A 7368-nucleotide genomic window follows, 5' to 3' on the forward strand; every position below is an offset into this window, starting at 1 on the left:
TGTTCCCGAGCCCAGGTCTCGTCCATAAAACAGCCCTCCGCCCCAGAGTCTATCAAGGCACTGCAGGAAGCAGATGAACCGGTCCAGCGGAGATGGACCGGAAAGGTAGTGCAGGATCTTGAAGGAGAGACCTGAGTAGTTGCGCTCACCAGTAGCCTTCCTCTTACTGATGAGCTCTGGCTTTTACTGGGCATGAGGTGACAAAATGACCAGCGGAGCCGCAGTAGAGACAGAGGCGGTTGGTGATTCTCCGTTCCTTCTCTTTGGCCGAGATGCGGATACCCCCCAGCTGCATAGGCTCAGCACCCGAGCCGGAGGAGGGTGGCAGTGATGCGGCAGGTGGCAGTGATGCGGAGAGGGGGCAACGGAGAACGCGAGCTCCTTTCCACGAGCTCGGCGACGAAGATCAAACCGTCGCTCTATGCGAATAGCGAGAGCTATTAAGGAGTCCAGGCTGGAAGGAACCTCCCGGGAGAGAATCTCATCCTTAACCTCGGCGAGGAGACCCTCCAGAAAACGAGCGAGCAAAGCCGGCTCGTTCCAGTCACTAGAGGCAGCGAGAGTGCGAAACACAATAGAATAATCCGTTATGGATCGATTCCCCTGACATAGGGAAGACAGGGCCCTGGAAGCCTCTTCCCCAAAAACAGAACGGTCAAAAACCCGTATCATCTCCTCCTTAAAGTCCTGATACTGGTTAATACACTCAGCCCTCGCCTCCCAGATTGCCGTGCCCCACTCACGCGCCCGTCCGGTAAGGAGAGAAATGACGTAGGCGATGCGAGCTGTGCTCCTGGAGTAAGTGTTGGGCTGGAGAGAAAACACCACATCACACTGAGTGAGGAATGAGCGGCACTCAGTGGGCTCCCAGAGTAACACGGCGGGTTATTGATCCTGGGCTCCGGAGACTCGGAAACCCTGGAAGTGGGCGGTGGATCGAGGTGGAGTTGGTGAACCTGTCTTGTGAGGTCGGAGACTTGGGCGGCCAGGGTCTCAACGGCATGTCGAGCAGCAGACAATTCCTCCTCGTGTCTGCCTAGCATCGCTCCCTGGATCTCGACGGCGGAGTGAAAAGGGTCCGGAGCCGCTGGGTCCATTCTTGGTCAGATTCTTCTGTTATGTACTTGAGTGAAGACCCAAAAGCGGTTTAACAGAAACAGAGTTCTTTTAATGAAAAAACAGGAATGGCATAGATCCTCTTCCGACGTTGTCAATGGCACAATAGACTACCCGCAGAGAGGGCAACAAATGAAACATAAAGTCCCTCTGATGAATAGCTGGGTAGCGGCGACAGGCTGCAGGTCGCTCTGGGTCGGTGCGGGTCACAGAGGAACGGTGGTAGCTGATCACACGTAGCATATGATGAACTGGACACGGTGCAAACAAAAGATAGTTAGTAGTGTACAGGATGCACCTGCCAGGCAGACTCCGACAGGATAGGACTAGGAGGAAGCAAACGAGACGATAGCTTGCTTCTGGCATGAGAAACACAAACGAGAATCTGACACCGAAAGTAGCAGGAACAGAGAGAGAAATAGAGACCTAATCAGAGGGAAAAAAGGGAACAGGTGGGGAAAGGGTGAAAGCTAGTTAGGAGAGATGAGGAACAGCTGGAGAAGGAGAGAAAGAGAAGGTAACCTAATAAGACCAGCAGAGAGAGACAGAGTGAAGAGAAAGGACAGGAACAGACATAATAAGACATGACAATCAATCTCCGTTTTATGTGTAATACACACCTAATGTTGTATCTTGCATGCCGTCATATCTTGGACATGTGCCAGTTTTAAGTGATCTTCAATTATCTACTTGAAAGTAATAGGAAGAATGCTGTGCATGTAAATCGTAACCTACTAATGGAAATCAAAGACTGGATAAGAAAGTCAACACATAGATGAAAATACATCTATAGTATTAACTGCAGTGTTTTTGTGGACATTACTGTAGTACTTACTGTAGTGTTTTTGTTTTATTATCTTTGACATAGAAGTCAAGGCTTTCTCTTTACAGAATCCTACTGGAGAAATACTAAAATATAACATTTTCCATAACCTGTAGGTAGGTAGGACTGAGGTCTAAACGGATAGCTTAGAGATTCTGCTCCTTCTATAACCTGAAGGGAACACAATATATGGTCTGTACTTGAGGTTTCTCACACATGGGTGGCACAAATTGGGATACAGGGGAGGCACATGCACATTTTAATAATGTAGTAATTATATTTGTTTAAAGTTGTGTTTTTGCAGACATTACTGGGCTCCTGAGTGGCACAGCGGTCTAAGGCACAGCATCTCAGCGCTAGAGTCTTCACTACAGACCCTGGTTCGATTCCAGGCTGTATCACAACTGGCCGTGATTGGGAGTCCCATAGGGTGGTGCACAATTGGCCCAGTGTTAGGGCTTTGCTAGGGTAGGCAGTCATTGTAAAATGGAATTTGTTCTTGAGTTGCGTAGTTAAAGGTTGTTTTTTTTAACTGGCTTGGTTTATACATTAGCTATGCTTAGAAGTGGAGGAGCCCGAAATTTCTCCCCAATCAGGGAAGACTTACTAATGCCTTCATACAGTCAACAAACCTGTTGGGAAACTTCAAAGACATGGTGAAGCTTAGAGTGCAAACTGTTTTAATGTAGGCCAGGGATTTAAACAGTCAATGGAGTGGTTCTCGGTTTAAGGTATAGCCAACTCACATGTACATCAAAAGCACTTTAACTTACATTTGTATGTGTTGTATAGTACTACATCAAGAGCCTGAAACAATGGTCACCAGTCAACATTGCATAAATGTCCATGTACAGTATAACACCCTATAGTGTTTACTTGTAATGTGTAGTATGCAATGTTAACTGAAAAGGGTGTAAGCAAGAAATGCTATTATCAAGAGGCAAAAGAGACTTTTAATTTAAATAGCACACGAAAGATTTGCTCACAAATTAAAGCAATGGTGAAATATTTTCACAAGAGGAGAGTGTAAAGAAGTCAATGTACTCTGCCTGCCCACCTTGTTAAACGAGAGAAGACAAACTAAAAGCTCCAAAAATAAAAAGCTTCTGCTAATTTTGATCTTGTTGTTTATTCATTGTGTTGGGGCGGTGAGTTGGAAGCAGGTGAAACGTTTTAATAAAACAAAACCAAGAAAGACACTAACATAAGGCAGAACGCAGATACAAAAGTGAACCTGGGAGAGTGACATAAAAGGGAGGAAAAGATGAAGGCAATGGAGTTTAGGTGCGCATAATGGTGAATCCCAGGACCGGTGGTTAGTACTCTGGCTATGCCGTCCCAATGGAGGGGAGGAGCAGGATCAGATGTGACAGTACCCCCCCCTCTGACGTGCGGCTCCAGCCGCAGGTCGACGCTGACCAGGGGGATGACCCCAAGGACGAGGAGCGGGTCGGCCGGCGCAGGTGGAAATCACAGATGTTGGGGTCCAGAATGTCCTCCACCGGAACCAAACACTGCTCTTCTGGGCCATACCCCTCCCGGTCCACCAGATACTGGAGCCGACCCCAACAACGTTGGGAGTCCAGTAGGGATCTGAGAGAACAGCGGGCTCCCCTCGATGTCCGGGGGGGTTAATGGGGGACAGCGTCAGCTAGGGGACCAGGAACCACCGGCCTGAGAAGGGAGACATGAAAAGAGGGTGAGATATGGTATTAACTGGGTAATTGTAACCTGTATGTCACCTCATTGACCCTCCGGAGAACCTTGAATGGACCCACAAACCGGGGGCTCAGTTTCTTGCAGGGCAGATGGAGTGGGAGGTTCCTGGTAGAGAGCCAGACGCAATCCCCAGGATGAAACACAGGGGTCTCACTGCGGTGACGGTTTGCCTGCTCCTGACGATTGACAGCGCGCTGGAATCTCACATGCGCATTGTTCCACACCTCCTCCGGGCGCCGGAACCACTCATCTACTGCAGGAGCCGTGGTCTGGCCCGGGGTCCAGGTCCAGCTGGAAACCCAACACACTTGAAGGGGGTCAACCAAGTGGAGTGACGCAGAGAGTTCTAGGCGTACTCTGCCCAAGGAAGGAAACGTGCCCACTCACCCTGCCAGTCCTGACAGTGACTCCTCAGGAACCTCCCCAGCTCCTGATTCATCCTCTCCACCTGCCTGTTAGACTGAGGCCGACACACGGATATGAGGCTAACCGTGACCCCGAGCTTCTCCAAGAAGGTCCGCCATACTCGGGATGTGAATTGGGGGCCACGGTCTGAGATGATGTCCTCTAGAAGGCCATAATGCCGTAAGACCTGCTAGAAGAGTGCCTCAGTGACCTGGAGAGCAGTGGGAAGACCAGGAAGAGGGATTAAACTACATGACTTGGAGAATCACTCCACCACCAGAATGGTGAAGGGGGAAGATCAGTAACAAAGTCAATGACAGATGGGACCAAGGTCGCTGAGGCACGGGAAGCGGCAGGAGATTCCAGGGGGACTTGGTTTGAGCACACACGGAACAGGAGTTGACATACCGCATAACATCTTGCACCAAGGTGGGCCACAAGTATTTCTCAGTGATGGAATGGATGGGGCAAGAAATACCTGGTTGTCCAGAGACGACAGCTGTGTGCCCAGGTCAGCAGCCGATCCCTTATCCCTGTGGGAACGTAGCTGTGCACGGAAGGACAATTCCGGGGTGCAGGCTCCCGCTAGAGCCTGGCGGATGTCTACATCTACGTCCCAAACCACAGGACTCGGGAGGATGAGATTATGGGTGCCCTCTGGACAGGAGCCTCTCCCGAATCATAGATATGGGACAGGGCATCGGCTTTGATATTCTTAGAACCTGGGCGATCGGTTAGTGGGAAGTCGAACCTGGTAAAGAGGGCCCATCTGGCTCGGCGCCTATTTGGTCTCCTCCCTGTCCGTATGTACTCAACGTTCCAATGGTCGTGAGGATGACAAATGGTTCCTTGGTACCCTCCAACCAGTGTCACCACTCCTGATGCCAACTTCACCACCAAGAGCTCACGGTGGCCAATGTACTTCCTCTCTGCGGGGGACAGTTTCTTGGATACAAATTTTAATGTGTCCCCCTGTCTTTGACAAAACTGCCTCCACACCCACCTCCGATGAGTCTACCTCAACCACAAAAGGCAGTGTGGGATCTGGGTGTTTTAGCAGGCGGGCGGTGGTGAAACGCCCCTTGAGGAGATGAAAGGCCTTGTCGGCTGCTGGAGAGCAAAGCAACCTAGATGAGAGGGGCAGCGACGGTACTGAAATTCCTGATGAAGCGGCAGTAAAAGTTGGCAAACACCAGAAACCGTCAGGTGACTAGTCGGTGATTCTCATCCTCGACCGTGAGATGGTAGGGTTATGGTGTTGAAGCCAAGGTAGGCTGAGAATGATCTTGTAAACTGGTGATGAAAGGGATGTTTTCCTGGTGATTGGGCTCCACAGTGAGGGTGAGTGGTTGGGAGGTGTGTGTGATGGTTCTGAATCCTAGAGGCCAACAGTCTAGACCTTGAACCGGGAAAGGAGAGCCTGGTTCTTCGCTAGGTTTCTTCCTAGGTTCTGGACTTTCTAGGGAGTTTCCCCTAGCCACCGTGCTTTTACATCTGCATTGCTTGCTGTTTGGGGTTTTAGGCTGGGTTTCTGTTCAGCACTTTGACATCAGCTGATGTAAGAAGGGCTTTATAAATACATTTGATTGAGAGGAGAGCAGGTAGGTAGTAATATTGAGAGAGGCAAGGGTCTGATCCATAAAGTTCTGTGGCGCCGGAATCCACTAAAGCTGTAGACACAGGGCATGAGGGACAGTCAGCCAGAGTGATGGGTACCTAAAAGAGTCGAACAGGAAGAGCAGTAGATGGAATACTCACTCCTGGTCCAGGTGATGTAACAACACATGACCATCCCTCTGCTCTAGTGGATCCCAGATTCTGAAGTAATGGACACCACTGGCGCTTGTGCCCTCCCTGGCCACAGTACAGACAGAGCCCCAGCTGCGTCGTTCCGCCGTGGGAAGACGTGCGACCCCTACCACCATGAGTTCAGGCTCTGAGCCCAGACACTCGCCAAAGGAGGGAGCGAAGCGATGTAGATGCCAACGCTCCCGGAGGAGGTTAACCAGACGGCCATCGCAATGAACGTGTCCAGAGTGAGGTTGTCTGGACCTCCTCTAAAAAAAGTGCTGAGTGCCAGCTCATTCCATCCACCGGAAGCTGCTACTGTCCAGAAGGTAAGCGCATACTCAGCAGCCATCTGATTCCCCTGCTGGAGCTGAAGCAGAAGCTCACCTCCCTCTCCGCCCGCCGCTGGATGATCGAAAATACAATTAAAAACAGAGCCATGAACCCCTCATAAGACTCAAGCTCCCCCTCTCCTAGACGGCCATAGGCCATTCCAATGCCCGCCCAGTCAGCAGAGAAATAACCATGGCAACCTTAGACCTCTCGGTGGTGGGAGCTCCCATCTGATGTGCGAAATAGAAGGAGCACTGAAGGAAGAAGCCACGGCATTTGGATGGCATCGCTGACCTGAGCGGGTTGCTGAATGGCCTGACTCATTGGGTAGACTGGCTCTAGAATATCCTCCACTGTTGAGACGTTGTAGACTGTGGAGAATCTCTTCCATGGCCATCCCCAGTTGATCATGGTGTTGACAAAGAAGGTTGCCTTGTTCATTGATCGTCTGGGAGATGTCCGGTTGTCCTGCTGCTTCCATATTTTTAGTTGGTATTCTGTAATGATGCTGCAGTGAAGTCAGAAGCAGGTGAAACGTTTTAATAAAACAACAAAACCAAGAACACGCCACTAACATAATGCAGACCACCGATACACAAGAACAATACCATCTGGTAAGTGAACCTGGGAGAGTGACATATAAAGGGGAGGAAAAGATGAAGGTAATGAAGTCCAGGTGTGAATCATAATGATTCACAGGTGAATCATAATGATTCACAGGTGCGTGTAATGATGAATCCCACGACCGGTGGTTAGTACTCTGGCGATGTTGTCTGCCGGAGGGGAGGAGCAGACGTGACACATTGACTGCTCATATTGATGGGATATATATTTCCAAATTTTTTAGACTTTTTGGTTATAGCTTTATATATATATATATATATATATACACTTTCAAAACTTTATAACTTAGCATTAATAACTTTATATTTAACTTGATGTTATAGTTTATGACAACTCCATCTAATGACATTGTTACGTTGTTCTTTAGAAGATGCTAGTCAACTGTACACTGGGTATAGGCCTACTGCACACAGAAAATACAGACCAACTGGTCTGTGAGCAGCCATGGGCAGTGTAACAGATACTGTGAGCAGAACGCACCCTCCTAGACTTTGACATTTGCTTCCCTCTCATGTTCTCATCCGATGGTGCAACTACATAACAAGCTGTATTAGAGAGAA

This window comes from Oncorhynchus masou, chromosome 12 (genome assembly GCF_036934945.1).
Source record: "Oncorhynchus masou masou isolate Uvic2021 chromosome 12, UVic_Omas_1.1, whole genome shotgun sequence".
NCBI lineage: Eukaryota > Metazoa > Chordata > Actinopteri > Salmoniformes > Salmonidae > Oncorhynchus > Oncorhynchus masou.